This window comes from Melopsittacus undulatus, chromosome 3 (assembly GCF_012275295.1).
Source record: "Melopsittacus undulatus isolate bMelUnd1 chromosome 3, bMelUnd1.mat.Z, whole genome shotgun sequence".
Lineage (NCBI taxonomy): Eukaryota > Metazoa > Chordata > Aves > Psittaciformes > Psittaculidae > Melopsittacus > Melopsittacus undulatus.
This window is the reverse complement of record NC_047529.1, coordinates 7,815,434-7,838,540: the sequence shown is the minus strand read 5'-3', so window position 1 is coordinate 7,838,540 and position 23,107 is coordinate 7,815,434. Positions and strand designations below refer to the sequence as shown.

Genomic DNA, 23,107 nt, shown 5'->3' with positions numbered 1-23,107 from the left:
AAGGTTATCTCGGGGGGGCAATTACAAGCTGGGATCACTTAACCATCCTGCTGAGACTCCTACCTGACAGAGATATTAACACACAAAACCGCTGTCGAACGCATGCTGAAGAGTAGAAGGTAGGGACCCTGAGCATTATCCAGCTTCTGAAACTCAAAGTGAAGATTTTTGGACACATGGAGATTTTGCTCAGTTTGTTACCTTTTCCCTGATTTTCAGGAAGAAAAATGATAAACCAAGTTTGTGAAGAACTCTCAGGAAACACTGAGGACTAGAAGGGATCTCTTTAAGAATAATTAATAAAAGATTCATGAAAGTTAACCTGAGGATTTGATTGGACTGTAATTATCCTCTTGAAACTCAATTTTGCCGGCATCCCACCTCAAAGATGAGCAAAACACAACATGATTCTGTGATTGAAACCTGTCTGCTATCAATCCACATAACTGCCTTATACATCACATGGACCTCCTCATCTTGTCAAGCAAAGAAAAATCTCATAATCAGTTTTAGCACCCCGGAGCCCTTCCAATTCTCAAAGTAATATTCCAAGCAGCTCAAGTAGAGCGGAGTAACGCACAACTCGGCAGCCAACCTATTGTAATGCTATGAAAGAGCAGAACTTCAGATGATAGAGGCCATAAATTTATACAATCCTTTTAAGGCAATCCATACTGCAGTGTGAAGCTCAGATGAGTATTTCTCTCACCTGTTTGTTATGTTGGGGTTTTTTTCCCAGGAAGAACTGGGAAGCAACAAAAGGACAGAAAGTTGCTAGCATTGTAAATCTGTGCATTAAATATATATATCATGTCCTTCTCTAGTCTAGGCTGTGTGCTACTGAATGGGCTATACACATACAAAGAGCTCTTGAACCCTACTTTTCCTGTGTATGTACGCACAGATGAGTGTAAATATGTCCTTGAACTGGAGATGCACCCAATTTCTTACTAATCAATCCCTAGAACAGCATCACAAGAAGCAGTCCATATCTATAATTATGCTTTGCAGGCTGTATATACATATGGTTTTGGGGAAAAGCTTCTGAGTAATAAATGCTAATTTATAGTAATGTAATATATTTATTATTAAATGCAAGTATTCATAATTGAATCTTGGAATGATAGAATGGTTTGGGGTGGAAAAGACCTTAAAGATCATTTACTTTTAACCCCTACCATGGGCAAGAACACCTTTCACTAGACCAAGCTGCTCCAAGCCCTGTCCAACTTGGCCCTGAACACTGCCAGGGATGGAGCAGGCACAGCTTCCCTGAGCAACCCGTGGCAGTGTTGATAGTGTTTCAGTATTAATACTTAGTAATAATTCAGACTGATTAATATAATTTTCTTACAGTCTGCAAGTTAGATTGGAATCGAGTGCATACAATGAACAATTTGTCCACAGGTCTGGGAGAAGCTTCATCTTGGCAAACTCTTCAGAATACCTGCTTTCTAATGCTTCTGTTGCTTCTTAAATCAGCCTGTGTTGCAGTTTTTTAATTGATATTCAAAAGCATTACTATTACAGAAGTAGTAAAGATGCCTCTTTGTTGAAATGTATGGGGCAGAGAAAAAGGTTGGGGTCAAATTGCTAAAGAACTGTTAATTTTGTGTATAAATACAATTGTATCAAAATTAGGGTGCTGGTACAGGGCATTGTTTACATCCTGATGATATTCATGATTCAATAAATCATATTATTGAAGAGGAGATGGAGTACAGAACAGAATTAAATGAAACTCAAGGGATGGAAAGGAGGCTGTGCTGGTTTAACATGTTATTTTCCACATATGGTATCCAGCAGTGGGAGCCTGAGGAAGGGATTAGGAATTCATAATTCTAGATCAATATTTCAGCCTAACAGCGAGTTGTATCATCTGGCTAAGGAATGCCTCATTTAGGTGAAGCTTAAACAGCTGTCGCTAACATTAATTTCTGCACATTTCTTGTAAAGCTCCTTCAACCTTTCATCTAAAAGGAAGTTTAGCACCAAATTCTTTAGCTATTTTTCTAGAGAACAAGCCAGCAGCTCTGAGGCAGAGGGAGGTGAGGGCTTGGGCTGGGGTTTTGTGGAGAGATTCTTCATTTTCGTTTTTAAAGGCCATAAAGTGGTGCCAAACTCTGGCCCCAGTGATAAATACTTTGGCTGTCAGGTCACACTTGGGTTTCTCTGTAGATCAACCCTGCCAGATCTTTGCAGGCTTCAGAGAGAGAAATGGATTTGCCAAGTCCATTCCTCTACCAGCAGTAGGTTGTTTGAGCTTTACTTGTGAAAGTTGCTGGAGGGGACTCACTGAAGTGGTAGTCAGTGCCTTCCCAAGGCCTTTACACTTGTAGAACCACTTCTATTGCATGTTGGAGTGTGGAAATAGATGAAGTTGCCCACTGGAGTATGAATACAGAACCACAGAATGGGGTGAAAACAGTGCAAAAGGGGATTCACTGCTCAACGTTTTACAATTACAAAGCTCCTGCAATCAAGAAAACAAATTTAAAGCAGACAGCAGGAAAGTTAAAAATGGCGAAAGAGAGACAATAAGAATTCAACAAAAAGGAATGGAGAAAAAAATATGTAAAATTCCATTCCTTGAGAATATAGTTAATAAAGATGTAAAAACATTTCCAAAGATCTAGTTACCCATTTGCCAAACATTCTAGTCTCCTACAAATCTGCATTTCATTCCTATCAAGATACAGTAAATACGATGCAGACTTACACAAGGGAGGTGAAGGAGACTCAGTAGGGAAATGAAAGCTGAAAATTCCTGTGGTCCTCAACAGGAGCCACAGCATTTTCCTATTGCATAACACGGAAAGCACAGGTTATCTTTATACAAATAATTCACTATGTATTTAGTGCTTAAATTAGGTGCCATTTCAATGCTTTTTGGTAAATAATTACACTTCACCTTTGTTAGCAGTGCCAACCTCTAGATTAAACCCTGAATCAAGGTTCTTGCCAAAGACTTAATTTGAATCACATGCTCTAAAACAATTCCCACCACTAACTTTTCTCTTGGTAAAATCAAAGATGAGGACTTGCTTCCAATACCTGGAAGGCAATGTTTCAGCTTACTTTTATAGTTCAAATTAAAAGCATGCTTCTGCCTTTACAGCGCAGTGCTAAATTTAAGTTTACCACAATAAAACAAGACTGACACTAATATTACACTGCCGTGGTATCTCTCCAAACAATTACTGTTTACATGTTAAATTAATTGTCTGAACTTTTAAAATGAAAAGTCTTTTGTAGTATTTCACAGCAGAGATACTAAATGCGTCTTACCCAAGTCTTGCAGGTATGTCATTTAGTGACAACGTAATTGTATTTTAAAGTGTGTGTGCAGAAGATTCCCTAGTCTGGTTTTTACTGAGGCTTTACCTACATAATCACATCAGCCAGCAAGGCAAATCTGTCGTGACTGGAGAAAAGACCTCTTTAGGTTGTGTTGTGTTATAACAAATTCATAACAGTTCCTAATGAAGCACTTGCCATCCAGTGAAGTAAGGTGATCAAGTAAGCAGCGCTGCAGCATGACACCATGTGGTAAAATGCCATGGGGAAAGGTTTAACTACAGAAGCTTGCCTTAAATGCTGAGCTCCAAGCAAGCTGATCTGAATTCAAAGTGATAGGAGAAGGAAAAGAGCACTCTTAAGTAGTTCTGGGCTGTACATCTAATTGCCTGTGGACAGAAGCTAATGAAGTCCAAAATCTGCACAGCAAAGCAGAAAACATGAACATGACAATGCGTCTATCTACAAGCACTTGTAGTTTTTAACCTCTATATATCTCACATCCCAAGGCTGCACACAGAGTGCATACGCTGGGTCACATACATGTATTTTTACATTTGTTACCAGGCGGGTCTCCTGTTAGCATAAGCAAATGCTGAACCACTGATCTGATGAAAGCCTCTACCCAAATAAATAAATAAGAGGTGAGCCCTGCCCATCAGGCACAGTGTTTTGTTGTAGGAAGTTTACATAGCCTTCAGGTGCATTCTGGCTCAATGGAAGTGGAACTCTACTTCTTGGCAGAAAACAGCCAAGTTCCTGCTTTTCCACACCGTTCTCCACCCCCCAGCAGATCAGTGCAGGAATGCTGAAGATCTGATGTGAAATTTTCATGAGAGCTTCAATAAGCTGGTCATAGAACCATAGAATCATAGAATAGTAAGCGTTGGAAGGGACCTTTAAAGGCCATCTAGTCCAAGCCCCTGCAAAGGCCAGGGACAACCTTATCTAGATCAGGCTGCCATAGTCCAAAGTGATACAGATGCCAACATATCACTGGGAGCCAACAGGACATCAGATGCTGTGAGCTCCAGCCACTCTGTATTTTGAAAGACTTGAACATTTTTCCTCTTGGAAAAGAAGAATCTTCTCATTTCTAAGTCATTTGATGACTTGAACACTTCATTGAGCTCCACAACAAACTTCTCATAGCACAGCAAAACGCCTGAGCATCTGCAGCTTTATGAAGCTTTGAAGCACACGGTTCACAAATGACAGCTCAGCTACTGTAGGTGCAGCACACCAGCAGCCAAGCTCTGATACTGTTTTAGCTGGAATGCACAGCCAGACTTCCAGACAGACTTGGCCCTCGATGCGTGCAAATACTAGACAGCAGTAAGGAAAACTGCTCTTTGTTAAATGAAGTAACGCAGCTTGAGAGGGTTGTTTTACAAATAAACAAAAGCCTGAAGACCCTAAGAGGCACTGTGGTTTTGGAGGCTGCATTATCCTCTTTGCTTTGGATGACGCCAAGTCAGAACATCTGCCTCAGCTGAACAGTCCACTCCTGCATCCCCAACCGGGGTGAGCCAAAGGGTTTCCAAGCGTGGGCTGTAGAAAGCATCTCAAAAGGATCTGTGGGAAGGTCCTCATGGGACACGTGGACTGACCACCTACCAGACCACCCAGGCAGGGCCGGTGAGATAAATGTGTGCTGCCCGCGCTCCTGTGCCTGCTCTGATAGAGAGTGCCACGGACACCATGAAGTTATCACAGGGAGCAGGGCCTGGGATGCCTGGGCTCTGTTTATTTTTAAGCATAGCCTGGGAGAATAAAACATGCCGTAAGCTAAACAATTAGCCTTCCAAGATAAATGAAATGGGGAGGACAGATATTACAGTGTAGCTTCTGATCTGCCTACGAAGTGGGCTACAGCTGCAAGTCATTACACTGAAGTGAAAATAGATTAACTGAATACATAAACTGCCTGATCCTTCTGTAAAACTGAGCACGGGATTTGCAGGATCTGTAATCCTGCTATTCAGATCCTTCCTTACACTCAGTAGAGATGCCTGAATCCATTCGGGGCATGTCACACAGCTGCTTTCAGTGAGTCCTCCAGTACTGGAAATCTTAAAAAAGGCCTTTGGAACAATATTTAGCTACACTAGACATTAACTATCACGAGTTTTAGGCAAATGCCTATAGGTATTGCTATTGCCCTTGGAGAGGAATGTCTGTAATGTATTATTGACAGTATTCCATAGTATTTGGAGATCGTACTGCTGTGACATTACCATTTTCTGAAATCACCTCTTTTTAGTTTTCAATTTGCAAATATTTGTCTTTGTAAATTAAAACTGTCCATATTATAGAAAAAATAATATCTTAGGGCCATCACTGCTTTGCTGTACAGATCTCTCCATATAGAATGCAATGTGAATATACATGGTGTTTGTGCTTGTGTACACACAGATAAACCCAGGTATGGAGGCGCACACTTAGAAAGTCATCAAAATAATGCACTTTTCCTAGAAATTAGAATGGAATTTAGCAAATAATTCACTAAATCTAACCAACCAATTACTAAATAAATACCAAAAAACAAAACTCTTCAGATGGTAAAGGTGCTTGAGGAAGCTATGACTCGCAGCTCATGCTCTGGAACCCAAAGCTGCTCTTCAGTTCATCCTACAAGGAGGGCAGTAAAGACCACGAAAGGCTCCCCATGATATGACATCCTTACAGTTGGATGACAGTCTAAAATAAATATTCTTTTAGCCATAGATACTGTCACTGAAGCAGAGAAAAAGTGTTCAAATAAATAGTATGCTCCAAGAGAACTACCTCATGGAAATGGTCTCCTATCCTAGGAGACCTCTCCAGGTCTCACTACTATCAAGTGGAGATCTGTTACACACAGTTAACCTAAAATCTCAGAAAGAATCTGATTAAACGCACAACACTTAAGCCATGTTAAGCATATCTGTACTTTTATTGAAATTCTCCCTTAATGGTTCAAAATGCTCTCTCCTGGACCTTCCAGAGGAAGCAAAACCAGCCATGCAATCAACATTATTATACAATAAAAACCTATTCCCTTAAACCACCATTTTATGAAGTTACTATTGTAACTCTTACAAAATCATAATCTAGCCTGTTACTATCAGCATTCATGAATATGCTATTCATTAAAATACAGATATTGGATTTATATCGTTAAATTATTATTTGACAGCTGCAATGCAAAAACCAGCATTTTGGTCAGATTTTAATGTTTCTTTTTGCTACAAAACCCTGCATTATTTGTAATACCCAAACTTACATTTGTAAGCGACAATCTCTAGGGTTTTCTTACACTGTTAGCTTTCAGTACCAGTATGCTCCAACTCCAAACGCAGGAGATAAAAACGTGCACAAGAATCTGCAAAGAGACTCAAGTTTTCTTTGAGGAAATCGGGAATAACGACATTCTCGTAAGGAAGTGATGGCTTTGAAAGTTATCTTTGTCATTTTGAAAAGTGTCACTTCCAGATCATCGTCAAGAGAGGGAGCACAGGCTGATGTGCCAACGAGGGAATGCAAGCTATCACAATATTTCATACGCGAACACAGACCTCCTGCCTCTATGCTAAAACTCCGTGCATCAGAGAGCCTACTATTAGTTCCTAATCTAACAGCAATATTGTTTTGGCAAGTAATTATTAATCCATTCAGGAAATAATAGAGTTGAGTGAAAATCCAGCTGCCACTTCGCAAGTTAAAGAAAGCGTCTGACGATTCTAAAAGATGGTGATATCTAAACTATTGGCATATGTTTTAACTGAGGTATAAATTAGTCACTTTCTTAATGGGCTTTCAGTGAGTGCCCAAAAGAACTCCTTTAAGCCAATTCCCTTTGCTTTTCTATCAAACTTTAAGCTTCAGTCACTTTGTTCCACAGGATAAGAGTTTTCTGATCTAAAAAAGAACTGCAGACAGGTATATTTTAGGAATTCAGAGTTTTGTAATGCCACAGGAACATCTGTTCTCTGTTTAAAGGGATGTCAAATATGTAAATCTTAAAATCACAGTTTATATTTTTATCTCCATGACCAGCCAGGTCATGGAAAGATCAAAACAAAACTGTATTTTCCCTCTGCTCTCAGTTACTGTTGTGTTCTTGACAGGTTTATGTGGATGATCAGTTCAGAAAGCTGCAATCAATTATTCTGTATATACTTTTTATGCAAGCAGCAGGAAAGAAAGAAACACACAAAAAAAGTATTCCTGTAGATATCTTCTTGGGCCAGTTTTCATCACCAAGAAAAAGTACAGGTTTTTTTTGACCAAATCCTTTCTTTTCTTCTTTTCTTTGTTAACTCACCTTAACTCTTGGGATACTTTTCTCTCCCTGTTCCATGATTTTGCTGGTACACTCAAGCATGACAACTGGCTGGGAAAAAGGACCCATTTGCTTCTTTCCACCTAATGCTTCAGCCTCCTTATACCTCACCCAAACCATCTTCTATCCTGATACCCCACCCAAACCATCTTCTATACTATTGCCAATGAGGCTTTTGCACTCTTCTGAAATCCTCTCTTTCATTCAGGACTACAGTATGTAGTTGCAAGAGTTATTTGATCAACCACAGATATAAGAGTTATCTGATCTACTATGGATGCTGAAGTAAATACATTCCCTTTAGTTTGTTCTGGAAAATCTATGTGTCAGAGGTAACAGGAAGATAGTGGATTCCACATATCCTGTAGCCTCCTGTAAGACATAACCAAAGCCCTAACCAAATCCCTCTGCAGTATACAGACTCTTCAGTCTGCAACTGAAGCATCCTGGTAAAAATAGTCATTCCTTACAATTGTCTGTGGGCCCTCTGGATGAGTGAAAGGTTTCATTTTCATTGATTTATCAGCAGTCTTCATGGCAAAATATTTTATCACTTAATTGAATGTTTTTCCTCATTCTCTGCAGTTTCTCAGAAAGCAAAACACAGAACTCCAGCAAAACAAATGAAAATCCCAGTCCTTCCAAGCAGCTTCACATCTGCAAGCACAATTCAGTATCTCTCAGAGCTGTTAACTTTGGCAAGGAAACATAATGTATTCCGAAGGCGGGGGGGGGGGAATTCAGTACAACTCCAGAGACAATCAAGTCCTGTTCAAAATAACACAAGGTTTTCAACATCTTTTGGGGCCCACCTAAACCAGAAATCATTTGAGTTTATGATTAATATGGCTTTTTTTTTTCCCCTTGGTGGAAGAATTCAGATAGTCAAAACAGCTCTGATTGCTAAAGCCTAAAACACAGTGTGAAAGCACTACTATTTGGTAGTGCAGCAAAACTGCAGGCAGGAATCATGGCCATAGATATGAAAACTAACACAACAGAAAAACACAAGTTTAACCACTGTTTGGCTAAAATGGATCCTGTTCTTTTCTAAAGGTAATACTGATGCCACAATCCATCTGCATCCTGAAGAACCTGCATTAAGCCAAAATCAAAAATATGTATTCCATTACACTGGTGCATTATTTCTGCTTGAAAACTCGAGGCCTGAACTGAAAACAGCACTTGTGTGTTCAGATGTTTTGGTTGGCCATTTGCACAATGCACAAGACCAGTGCGTGCACTGACATATATGTACCAGAAATGGCAAAGTAGTAAAAAAAAAGAAAGAAAGAAACCCTCTGTTTAGAGCAGTAAATAAAATCTTATTACTCGTGAAATATAAGGTCAACAGCTCTGGTCTTAAACAGTTGCTCTCCATTTTCAGGCTAGTTTCATAAAACCGAACATGTCAGTTCCTAAAATATAAATGGCCACCAAGAGACTTGAGTCCACTGAAAATATGTAGCGTATCACATACAGCAGATTTTGGTTTTAAACATTCCTTCTAATAGCAATAAAAAGAAATTAAATAACCCAGTGGAGCGCATCTACCTGTTGCAGCCTCTGGTAGCTGCCCCGGGCAGGGGGAGAGGAACACGCTTTGGATACTAGCACTGAAGGGTGGTGGGTCATTAGTCTTTGCTGTCAAGGACAGAGCTTTGCTCGGTTGGCTTCTGAGTATGTACCACTTCTTGGATAAGCTTTAAACCAAATGAGCTGAGTTCACCTTGGTTCTGTTTCAGAACTTCTGAATGCACTGACTAATTATCACCTGTAATACAGGAGCAATGGGCAAAGCAACTTTCCCATAGAGACAGATCTCGACCCTTTCATGCACACACACCTTCTAAGTTCAGAAAGTCAAGCTGCTGAAACATCTTCCACCACTGTTGGTAGCAGTTACTCTAACAGCTTACCTTGCTTCTTCATCCACCCTAAACTCTGAGGCCTTTTGTTTCATTCTTCTTGCATAAAACACTGGCTAAACAGCCTTGCAAAATCTCTTGATACTATGTTTTTTTCTTAATTAATGCTAATTTATACAATTATTACTACTCAGAAGTCAATTCTTCAATAACAAGATGCTTCCTTGTAACCAGAACAGTTTATTCATCTGACCCAAAGTTCACTGAAAGTCCCAGGTTTCAATAACCGACCCTCAATAGACAGCAAACCAGTTCAGAATGTATTTCCTACCACACACGGGACATGCTGATACACTGCCAAGACTTGAGTCTACAGCAGCTGTGTTCAAAATGAGGAGTCATGAGACAAAGGTTTCAACTCATACTGTTGGAAAGGGAAGTGCTCACAAGGGACCCATCCCCAGATGAGACCCAGAGCTTAGCTTAATTCCTATAACACACATATAGGCTCTGTTTTCCTGGCTCCCTAGAATAAACAAGACCTAGGCAATTTCTTCACATCTACCTGCTTCTCCATCCTTTTCCGTGACAATTGTCTTCTAACACATTTGGAAGCCATTAGTCAGTTCCAACCAGATCTGGAAGAGCAGTGGGAAACGGTAGGCAATCAGTTTGGGGAATCAACAGATGGGCAGAGGGGAGGCCCCTGAATTCACCCACACACAGAAGCAAGACAATCCTGCCACTGCTGGCACTGCCAGGCAGACCATGTAGGCGCCAGATGGATCCAGGCTTTGAGCTAGTTACAGAACACCAAAGGGGTTCAGGAACCAATGGAGATTTTGATAACACTCAGGGTTTTTTCTTCCCCTGTGAGCCACAAGACTCTATTTCTAAATAGCTGTCATGATTAAGGATGCTTTCTGAAGCTTGAGGTCATACTGAGCACAAGCAAGTACTTCACCTACCCATGCCACCATCCCTCACAGTCATTGAGAAGGCAGCTGTATGCCCTACTTTATGTGACATTCCAATCCATTTTGTTATTACATTAGCTTACTTTATATGTCTTCCCCATAGATTATACACAAAACAAAGCACGTTGGTTGAAGAAAACCCACCTTGCTTCTCACAGCACATCCTACCTGCAACATCTGGACAAGCTTTGTTTTCTCACTAACTAGTTTAACAAAATGAGGAATGGGGAATAATTAAAAGTGTAAAAGCGTTTTTCATTACAACCTTGCTAAAGCTGGTGTGTCAGTGGTTTGTTGCCTTTATGCTAAATTGAAAATAAAATTCATTTGGATTTGGCATCTATGGCTTGGGGTTGGATTCCAAGTTTCAGAGTTAAATAACTTTCTGTTCCACTGCACATGTGTGCATCTGCAAAAAAGAGCATTTATATATCTGAAGAGATATTAATAACAGATAACAGATTAACTTTCACACTAAAAGGCAAAAGCCATTAAATATTTGAAAACACATTGAGTCATGAAAAGAATTATTAAAAGGGCATTCTGACAATATTCTAATATATTTTCTTACAACATTAAAGCATGAATTTTTGGCTGTAAAAAAAATACAAAATCCAAGTCTCTACATATTGTACACATTTGTCAATGGAAACTTCAGCCTTTGCCAGTGGGCACAGAATCAGTTTAGTTTTGCAGTTGAGAACACAAAGTTCTTTAACAGGCTTCTAGCTGTATTTGAATGATACGGATGCAGTCCTGATAATAAACAGCAAATCTGTTTAATGACCTAATCAAATATACTGGTAGCTATTAGCTCCAGACAGAAGATGCTGAAGAACCATTCTCATTTTTTTCCCCCTTTTTATCACATTATGTTGTGGTGCAAGCTTATTTAAAGAAATAAAATAAAATGCAATCTTAGCTTAGTACTTAAAAACTCTGAAATTTATAGAAAGGAAATCTCAGCTCTCTAAATGTTGCATGTAGCAAGGGGGGAGGGATTAAACATCCAATCATACAATCATAGACTAGTTAGGGTTGGAAAGGACCTTAAGGTTATCTAGTTCCAGCACCCCTGCCATGGGTAGGGACACCTTGCACTAAACCATGGCACCCAAAGCTCTGTCCAACCTGGCCTTGAACATCACCAGGGATGGAGCATTCACAACCTCCCTGGGAAACCCATTCCAGTGCCTCACCACCCTTACAGTAAAGAATTTCTTCCTTATATCTAACCGGAACTTCCCCTGTTTAAGTTTTAACCTGTTACCCCTTGTGCTATCACTACAGACCCTAATGAAGAGTCCCTCACTACCATCCTTGTAGGCCCCCTTCAGATACTGGAAGGCTGCTGTGAGGTCTCCACACAGCCTTCTCTTCTCCAGGCTGAACAGCCCCAATTTAAACATGGTGTGGAGAGACACTAGAACCAGGAAACACATGCTTTACTTGGTGTTCCTATATTCCTATATAAAAGCAATTAAAAGAATATCAGATACTGGGTAAAAAAAAAAGAACCCCAAACCCCCTACCTGCAGCATTCACACTGCAGCAAACCAGTGTCTCACGTTCCACAGGCTTCCAAACAACTCCATTGCCATTAGCTTGCTTTGTATAATTAGTGTTATTTTGGTAAACACTTCACATTCCAGCTACTTAATACATTATTCACTGCAAATGGCTCCATTCTACTCTCATTAAGTCAGTATCAATATTCAGCAACTATTTGGGATTGAGATTAGACTCAAAGAATATTTTTCCATTGTTTTTATGGAGAGAATTTTCTCCATCTGTCTTTCCCTCTACAAGGCTTTCATATAGACAAGATTATGGGCCAGGTTGGGGCATTTCCTAACTACATTTGCACAATTCCCAGAATGGAGATGACAACAGCAAGCGAGACCTGCAGTCCCAGATCCTAGTGATTCCCAAATTAGGGTTGATGTATGGTGAAAGAAAATGACAGAAGCTTCATCTTTTTACTAGATTTAAGACACTTCTTTTTTCCCTTGATCTGATTTCTCTTTAAATTATCATACCTGTATGCTCCAGGGAAACCAAAGCATCACATCTTTCTTTGCAAGGCTTATAGGGCATTTTTTGGATCAATACCTCAGTGCATTAGACTGCTCTCCAGTGCCAGCTTTTATCCTTCAACCTGTTTCCTTTCAATAGTCTTCCCTTTTTTCTTCCCTCACCAAACTGACATTCTTGGTCAGTGCTTGCCTCCACTCTGCCTTGCCTTCAATCTTTATTTTCTGCCCTGGTTGCACACATCTCAGGATGGGGTAGTTTTGTGAATGCAAATGTAGGATTATTTTAATTCCTCCATTTTCTGCCCGCCACCTCCAGCTGTTCCCTCTGAATTGCAGCACTGAATGCTACTTGATCTTAGCTTTTACTTTTAACTCTTTCTCCCCTTAAAAATACAGTTTCCCTTTGTCTGGGGTATCTGCACTGGTTTTAGCTTTGTGGAAGTGAAAGCATGGGATGAGGAGAGGGGGAGGGTTTGAGCACTCCCAAATGTCTACCTAGCATCAACTGAGAGCAAATATAAACTCTTCAGTTCTAAAACCCCTGCCTCCCCAAACATAAATCACGCTCTGTGTCTGTGGGAAACGAGTGAACCTTGCTTTAGAAAGGATAATTCTCAATAGAACTGGACATTTTGGAGATTTTGCACATGCAGAATGAGTGTTTTAAGGGGAACATGGAAACAAATGTGACAGGAACATTTTGGGGAAGAACAGCGCCCTCCTGAAGTGGAGAACTTCCCACCTTTCCCAAGGGCTCCCAAATCAACAGGGGATAAAGCCACTTCTTCCAAATCAAACCACAACACTGACCACCTATACATGTACACAAGTATTTATTCAGCTTCTCAAATACCCTCCCAGAACATTAACTTTTCAAAATAGCCAACACCAAACACTGAGATATTCTTCCCTATTTCAATTTTCTCCTCCATCACCCTAGTGGAGGTAAATCCAAGTCAATATCAACATCCTAGATTGACAACAATTGTTCTGATTTTAGAGAAACTGGAGGGGAGCTGGTGGGGTGGAGGGGATGGGGCATCATGTTTTCTTTTAAGAAGAAAAAGGAAAAGAGAAAAACCCTCTAACTTTTCCAATACGAAAAACCAGCTTTCTTGAGAGTGAGAGAGATGTCATCAGGACAAACCAGTTAAACCTGAACTTGCTGACTTGAGCTGCGTGGTGTTGTTACTCAGAATAACAAGTTTCTGATTTTCTGTGTGGTTTTATCACCTCACCTTTAGCTGAGTGTTTTCTCCCATTGCTGACCGTAGGTCTTTCTCTCCATGAATAACTCCAATAACTGTGAGCAGCAGGAACCCCCCATGTACACCCTCCCCTTCCCTCTGATTCTTGTCAATAGTACAGCTCCCCAGCAAGATCCCATCAGTACTGATTTATTGTTTTGGGTTTTTTTCCTCTCCTTGGGTAGGTTGTAAGTAAAGAAACATGGGAGCCATCTGTTTGTGGATGTTTGCTGATAATCTCCCAAATGTAAGCCCCTACAGGCCTATCTTTAGGAAGATAAATTCATTTTATTGTAATTGAAAACTTAATTTCCTAAGAAACTGATGAAATGGATCCCACTTCCTACCATGCCCTTCCAGATACAATTTCCTACTCACCAGTCGCAAACTGATCTTCCAGTGTTGTCATTAGCCCAGACAAGTCCCATTGAAAATTTAATCTAAATGAATCATGGAGGAAACTAATTGGAGGGGTTTGTTTTGCTTTCCAAAATCTATTCTTAGCATTAATTAACTATCCATCACCTACGTATTCGATATGTTCCAGCATTCCTGTAGCATAAGGATCAAACTCACGGCCCTACATCCATGCTTGCTTTCCCCTTTGGTCTAGCAACAGTCTTCATTTAGCAGATCCCTGTCTGGCTCTGGTAAGGGCATTGTTAGGGTAAAGCAGGCACTTCATATCCTTTCTGGTGTCATTATCAGAATATGGCATCTGTCTTCTCTTTCCCACCTGTCACAAGTTGGGCTAGAATTCAGGAGCCTGCAAAGGACACAGCCCCAGGGGTCTTGGGCCAACCTCTGTTGTAGTATCAGATACTGGGAATATATGGGAACTGTTCAACTTTCCTCAGCTTCTGTAGCTGAAAGCAAAGGAATACTCCCATGAAGACAGGGAACGTAAATCAAATTAGTCCTGTTTCTGAACATTTCACTTTCTGGAATTTCACATTCCCCAAGCAGTGTGAGCACAATTTGGATGAGTATTAACTTAAAAATGAGGGGGAAAGAGAAGGAAAAAGTAATTGGAAACTGAAAGTTATGGCAAAAAAATAACCTTTTCTGCTCAGGTGCTGACAAAGGGCGTTGGGCTTCCCTCATTACCAGAGAATGGCCTCTGTTTTTCTATATTCGTGAAAGATTTATTTAAAGTCATACAACCAAATCACTGCTGAAAGGTGAATGTTAATAAACTGCCTAAGATGCTGTCCTTTCAAATCTAAATTTAAACTTGCCATATTTACATGTTTTCCTTTCTTGTTTCCTCTCCATACAAATAAAAACCCATTCAATGTCAAGTTCTGAATGTCTAATAAGAATTCAGATTTGAAATACACAGAGTACCTCTCAGTTTATCAGACTCTATGCTGATTATCTCTTGGTTCTCCACCGGCTTGAAGGGGAGCTTGGAAAGCTTCCTAGCTCTGACTCCCAGCAACACTATCATCTCTTCATAGCAGGTTCCTGAGTGAATTAATATTTAATTGTTAAAATAAATTACTGCAAGAACCAAAGAAAAAGCAAAGTTGATTTTTCACTTTATTACAACCAGCCATGCTAGCATGCTAGCTGCTCTTCTCTGATTACATTGTATTGAGTCTGGCTTGTGATATGGAAAAAGATCCCATTAGGAACTGACCTAATCCAATCATGCAAAGAGCCCACAGGCTTAACGGAGAGGTTGGCCCTGTATCACCCATCTATCAAGAGTCCTGCACAATTGTTGTCAAGTAGTAAAGGGCATCGATAGAGCCACAGACTCTGAAAGTAGTTCAGGTATAAAAGCACTTCACAATCAATACCAACTGGGATTATTTATCTTGAAAAAAAAACCCAACAAACCAACCTTCTCCCCGTGGTTGGAAACCTGTCCTGACACATACCAACACATCCAGACATTTGGTTTTGAGCCAGCAGACAGGTAAGAGCAGAAGCTACATCCCTGATTGCTCTTGGTCAGCTGATGGAGTGCCTGTTGTGGCTGGGCACTTGCCTCATCCCAACCCCATACTCAGAGCTAGCTTATCTTCCCACAGCTCTTTCAGCTGCTTCCCCTTAATATGGAAAGCTGCACAACCCTATTTTCACTGAACAAATCCTTTCAGCTGTCAACTTAGTAAATAATCTAAATTTTGGCAGTACTCATCTGTAACATAATTGTTGACAGAGCATCAGAAAGGCTGAGTTTGACGTCTGTGACCCAAGAAACCCTTTGTCATAAAGCTGCTGGAGGCAGTGGCATAGAACGAACCAACCTAATACTGGTGGTTAGGGAGGCTTCCTAGTGCATCCTCTCACTTCCTCCTCTCATTTACCTTGGTAGGTAAGGCTCTGTGAGAATACAGCAGGTCTTTCCCAGGAGAATAGGGATTGCTTGGTGCTCTGGTGCAGGTGGGCGTGGAAACCCCACCAGCACTGAGGATGAGCACTTGGGTCCTGCTGAGGAAGACAAGGTCATGCTAACACAGCCCTTTGTATGTGCAGCTGGGTTCTGGGTGCCTGGCTTGGAGAACAGGCAAAGCATCAGGTCAGCTTGAAAAAGAAAGAGGGAAAAAGCAGACAGAATGAGAGCCTGGCAAGTTCAGTGCTCTGCAAACAGCACTTCCAGCTCTTCCAATGGCCACTGAAGCCAGGTGGGCATTTTTATGGAATGCAAAACCAGTTCATGCTCTTATAATACCATTCTGATTGGTCCTATAGGCATAAAGAAATTAAAACTCATGTTTCCTTCCACTGGTATTAGAGCACTGAGGTGAAGGGGGTGTGTGCGTCTACACATCCTCTCCTCCCTCCAGAAGACACAGTTAAAGTATCTCCATTCCAACCCCTCTGACTGCAATAGAAATGACCAGTACAACTCAAACTAAAAAAGCCAGAGATGCCTCCAGGTGTAGAGGAGAGCTGAGTTAGGGATCAGCTGTATAGACTGGATATACACAAGTCCATAAAACAACTCTGCTATAAAGCACTCAGAGGTCCTGACAGACAGGAAGGTGAACGTGAGTCAGCACAGCACATTTGAGGTAATAAAGACAAACCATGTCCTGGACTGCATTCAGTGCTTGTTACTCTGTCCTGTTTTGGTCCCCCCACGTTTCAGGAGATAAACTGAAAACTGGACAGTGAAGGGCCACCAGGATGATTAGAGAACAATTCATATGAAGAAAAGTTGAAGGAAACGGGCTTCAGAGGAAAGGCTCAGAAGATCTAGTTAAAATCCTGCAATAACTAAAGAATAATAGCTCTGGAGAAAGCAGAGGTACTCTACTCATCACAATGTATTTTGACATAACAAGAGGTAATGGGCAAAAGTTGCTACAGGGGAAGTACAGCTGGATATAAGAAAATATCCTTCACTGTGAGAGCAACAGAGTGTTGGAACAGATTGCTTGGAGAAGTGGTGGAATCTCCTTGCTGGAAGTAATCAAGGCACAGCTTGATAAGCTAATTTAAGGCCTGAAATCTAGGGCCTGAAATCTATGGAATGTCAGACCAGATGATCTCCAGAAGCCTCTTCCAAACCAGACCTTTCTGTGGTTCTGATTCAAAACCAAAACCAAAGACGGGGGGAGCAGCATTTTTCTCTACAAGGAAATACTTCCACAGATTGATTTCCTTCACCCAATTCATTTAGCAACAAGCTTTTAAGAATAATATTAACTCGCTCTTAAAATCAAATTAAAAAAGAGGGCAGCGAAAGCCACCCATGTAACCTGATATGTGTGAATTAATCCAAACTGCTGGGTTGTAAAGCTATGCAGCTCGTTGGAGATACTTTTATGTTTTAAATGGTTAAGATCCAACTCAGTATCAATGGCAAAGAGCTTAAGCAGTCATCAATTTTAAAAGCATTGTTTTATCCCAAATACAAGTGACTCTGGTACTGAAAAAGGAGAATTCCACATGACTTCCCTGCAGTGTTCTGAGGGAAATCAGAGGATGGAGCTGCCCGGCATGCAGCTTGATTGCTGAGTGGTAATCCACAACCCGATAAAATGACAAGAGGCTGTCTGAGACAGAAGGCCTAAGAAATGGCTAATAACAGGCTTTTGATGAAATACCTCATCAAAATCAACACATATGAAAGGAAGAAGATTGTCAAGATGATTTACTAACAAAGATGAGACTCCAGGATCATCTCAGTAAGAGGAAGTGTTATACATTATTTCTACATTCAAATTTGGAGGGGAAAAAACATTCCTGTGTAGAACCTTAGAAGAAACAAGATCCTGAGTTATGTTAGGTACTTACACAGTTTGATCACAATGGTCCAGCACCATGCTGGAAACCACTAGCAAGACAGCATTAAGACACAAAAATGACAATAAATTAACCCTAATTCAGTGCTTCTCCAGGAACTGAGGAGTTCCAGTTCTCCCGAGGCTGGATGTGGCTCTGAGCAACCATCTCTAGTTGATGTTCTCCCTGCTCATTGCAGGGGCATTGCACAAACTGACCTTTAAAGGTCCCTTCCAATCCAAACTATTCTATGAATCTATGATTCTGTTACTTCAAGGCTTCAAAATCTCCAAGTTCAGTTGTGCAATCTGAATACTCATCATAAGTTGCACGTATTATTTAAATATTGCCCCTGAAAACTCAGTCTGATGTTGCCTTATGCAGTTAGGAAAAGGAATTTAACCATCAAAGCAATGATCAACTGGAATCAAAACTGGGCAGAGACTTATGCTCACCAAGTGCTCTTAGTGATGCTCTGAACTGCTCATACAAAGTCATGCTCATACAAAGTCCCTCCTGTTTCTCCTCTAAAATCAAAGCAGCACCACAAGGATATCACTCTCTGAAGTCTCTCTAATGGGAACAAAAAAGGGTAATGGAAAGCTCCTCACAGATGTCTAGCAGGAGAGGAAAGATGCACCCGGTGTGGAGTGCAAGATAGCTTGTTCGGTCTCCCGTTGGGAAACCAACAGGAAAAAAAGGAGAATAAAAAGCACACGCTGAGGGCAAGTAAAATTTGGGAGATGAGAAAAAGAATAAATTACTTTACTCTCAAAATGAAATAAAGGACAAGAGGGAATGGGAGGAAGCTCTGGCAGTTAAAAAGGAGATGCCAAAAATTAATTAGGAAGAAACCTAAATGACACATCAGAAGGAGAATGCAGTTGGTTTGCTCCAGCTGCTGTGCCCCCCTTGCAGAAGGTAGGGAAGGGGAGGAGAGGAGAGCAAAGCACATTGCTGAGCACTGTGCAACAGGGGAATACTAAGTCTGGCTGATGCCGGAGTCTGTGGGAGGAACAGCACAGCAGCTCCCTATTTCCCCAGGTTTGATCTCTGAGAAACAGCACTTAAGTAAATATATGCTCCTGTGGAAGTTCAGCAATGTCCCTGGAGCTCATTCATTTTCTAACCTTTTACCAGCTGCTGGCCTGCAATGGTAGGAGTTCACTTTAAGCCAGACTGGAATTTAAAGGAAAGGTCCCAGAGGTGACAAGCTGCTCATTAATTCACTGTAATGCTTTAGTGCTGGAGGAGCTGTTTTAAACGCGCTATCTGAAACCATTTAGAGCCACCAAATAATTGTATCACAAGAAGCCACCACACTCTTCACATTTACCACTGTTAAAATCTCGCTATGTAATCTGCTGATAGAATTAATGAAGAAAAAGGAGGAGACTGTCATTTTATTAAGAAATGCTAATCAACCTGCTTTTGAAGTGTCCCTCATTTGCATTACAAACATTATTATGAAAATGCAGCATTCTGCCTCTCTGTGCAGCATTGTGCTGCTCTGCTGAACATCAAATATATTCACTTCCTTAGAGCAGGGAAAAAACAGGAATGAAAAATCATGATCAAAGATAACTTCAATTACTTGTTAATTTCACCTTAATTCCACTCTTGGGATAATAAGCCTTCCTCCTAAGTTCCCTTTCCTGAAACAAATTCTGATATATGCTTACAGGTCCCTAAATATATTCCCACAAGAAGCAGATGAATAAATATGCATCAATGTAATTTACATAGCCTTCCCCACAAACATGGTAGGACTGTTCATAAACTCACTACTGTTTACTGTGTGAAAAACTCATTAAGCTCCCTTTTGAATACAGGAATGTAACTTATCATTTATTAGACATATTCTCATTGGTCTTCTACTCAACAACATTGTGAAGGATGCACAGAGACACTTCTATTCTGCAGTAAAAGCACAATAACAGCGATGAAAAATCAGATCATGGAGCAAAACTCCTCACCCCCTTACCTGAATTAAAAACTTCATTTGCTGTTGTAGAGATTTGGTAAGTTGAGAAAAATGAAATGATTTAAGGTGGTTTATCTATAAAGTATTTATTCATAGTATCATGAATATACATTTTTCCCTTGTCACAGAGCACTGAGAGTTAACTGCAAAGTCTTAGGGAAACACACCTGACTCACTGATCATAAACAGGCAGAAAATGAGGGAATTATTAAGTTTGAAAAGCAGGCAACAAATGGGTAGAGCTCAGTTACTTATTTGGCTCCATCAGCTGCATATGAAAGTGATTTCTTGAAAACATTTCTCTTTTGAGGAACTGGTGAGCTCTGAAGAAAAAACTTTATCTTGGATAATTTGTGACCAGCTCTGCCTAAAACCCCACCTGTATAATGTAACCTGAGAATTACCAGTGAGAGATAATTCCGATAGGAAGGAAACCTGTAAAAGATACTTGTCTATCAATATGATATATCTTCTCTGGCTATGGCTCTGAAACTTAATTGATCAGAGGGAATGACAAAATAGGTAAAACACAGCAAACACACACTATTGCTTCTTAAGATACAATTACTTGGAAACGAAAAGTGAGCTTATCTCAGCTTCTGAATAGAAAAATACCCATTAATCTTTCTTTGTGTGTGTGTGTGTGTGTGTGTGCGCTCACACTTGTTCAGAAAGCAGAACCTGTGGACCGAAGGTTGCCACAAGTCCTGTCAGAAATGGAAGCCACCAAATGTTGGGTATCGAAATGGGAAAATCAAGACCCCTTTTACAGACACATCAGAGGATGAGAACAGGCTCTCCCAGAAACTGTTGGACTAACTGAAATCACAAAATGCAAGGCCTCTGGAGACACAGCAGGAATTGTCATGGCACACAGGAGCCCAACCTGCTGTCACCTTGCACATACCATGTTTTCAGAGCAGTTCCTGAAGTGTATTAGCTCCCCAGCCAGCCCCAGACTTCGTGCTTGAGAGAGTGAGTTGGAGCAATGCAAAGAAGAGCTGGGGGAATGCTCAAGGTTGTTTCATCACTCTATTTAGCAGCAGAGATGAACCCAGTCACACTGGGCTTTTATTTCCATGTTTCTACTGTTAGTTACATACTTTCCTTCTTTCCTTGGAAATAAGGATAACTAAGGGATGGGAAAATAAATGTGTGTTTGATTCTATCTTATCTGTTTGGTAGACTCCATCATCACTAAGCCAAAATGCGGATGCTTCTGTGCGATACTAGGACTTAGTAAAATAACATCTCTCATTGGCCCTTCACATGAGCAGGGCTGAACTTTAAGCCTACAGAATGCTTTTTAAAGACAAGTATAGTGATTTGAAAATGACTAAACCATAGGGTACATAAGGTACATAACTCATAAGGTTTATAACTTCTCCTCTGTTTGTCCTTAAACTCAAATTCCCCACCATTTTCATTACACCAGTGGAACAGCTGACCTAATGAAAAGCCAAAATACACGGCCTTCTGCTGTTACAAATGCTTTCTTTGCACACTGAGGGACTTCAACGTTTTCTCCCTGCCTGAAGACCAGGCCAAGGATCATTTGGCCATGGTGTGTTAGGAAAGGCTCTCACTCGCAATCTAATAAAGTGATAGATTCAGCAGCAGTCTGCTTCTCGGTCAAGAGGGTTATAGATTTTCCTGACACAGTAGGTCTGCCAAAGGAAAAAGGTAGACAGAAAATAGGCCATGTTTTGTAAGAGCGGGAGAGCTAACCGTCATCAAGAGTATGTCCCTAAAATGCATCCTTCTCCTCTGCATTTCTGGCTGCAGATGAAAACTACCCATCTCCCCAGCGAGCATACTGTGGTGAATAATACACTCATTACTCTTCTTTCTACCTGGACTGCAATTTTAGATGTCCTTTAAATTTGCTTTTATTTTACTGATCTGGATGGTTGAAATGTCAAAACACCTTAAGGGATATCTAAAACATTATTTACTCAATTGAAATTTAGTTTCTAAACCACAAATGCTGGTCTGTCCAATCAACATGACCTGAAACACAGCATGCTTACACAACAAAGTTCTGTGATACCTTTTCTGGATTTATATTACTTTTGAGTTCTTTCCTCTGCCACACAATCCTCCTAAGGATATAAAACCCCAGGCAGATCAGCATACGATCTGTCAAACAGGCTGCATTCATTTTATTCAGCAATTTCCATTCACAGTATTTAGATAGGGCAGACCTCAGGGAGCTGTTTGAGAAGCTACTCAATTCTGGTTTCCCCTTTCCTTTTCAAATCATGCACCTGTATTACTGAGGACTGTGATTTAAGAAAGACAGGAATAGAGCAGACACCTTGAACCATTCCGATTTTCCCTCTTGGGCTACCACATTTTAAGTGAGAGCACTGCTTCTTCCAGTGGGCACTTCATCTTTTATTGGGGTGCTTGATCATCCTCACTCCTACAGTATTTTGTCTTCTAAGGTTCAACAGCTGTAGCTGTCCTTAATTAAGTCTCCTCTAGTCATATATTTTCAATAGAACAGCAATCTAATAAACAGCAGGAAAACAACATCTATTAAACAGAGTTATTAGAAAAAGAATAAAGAGGAAGAAAAAAATCATCTGGGTACAGGCAAAGCCACTGCTTAGGTGGCTTTTGAATAAGTACCTGCAACCAGATTCATCAAATCCAAGGAACAAATTACATTTGTGGATGCAATCTATGAAGACCTGCCTTTTTTTAGGTTTGGGGTTTTTTTTGCTAATTCACCCCATTCACTGTATTTAATTCTCTTGGCTTCCCATTCATATCGAGTTTCCCTTTTAATCAATACTTTAAACCAACGGCTTGATCCAAAGCCAACAGGGACCAAGGAAAAGTTTCCTTGACTTCAGCAGAATGCAAGCACCGCGACTGTGTTAAGTAACTGGTTTTCACTGTAGACTGACTGTATGCGAAATAAAGCATAAGGTATTTGAAATTGCAGCTTTTTAATAATGCTTCAATACCCCTTTAATCACACAGACATTTGCTCTGGGACTCTGCCTTCATATACTTTCGTATGCCTTCATAAATTCAAACAGAAACTATCATTTTTGTCTCATTTACCCAACAGTGTAAACAGAAAAACATACATTAGAGCACCAATATTAAAACTATTCTACA

General features: G+C 40.4%; 1 protein-coding gene across 4 annotated transcripts in view; it reads right to left on the bottom strand.

Annotated features, from left to right (window-relative positions):
• Positions 1–23,107, bottom strand: part of MACROD2 (mono-ADP ribosylhydrolase 2) — an 882,506-nt gene that overhangs the window by 499,283 nt on the left and 360,116 nt on the right. The window lies entirely within an intron of this gene.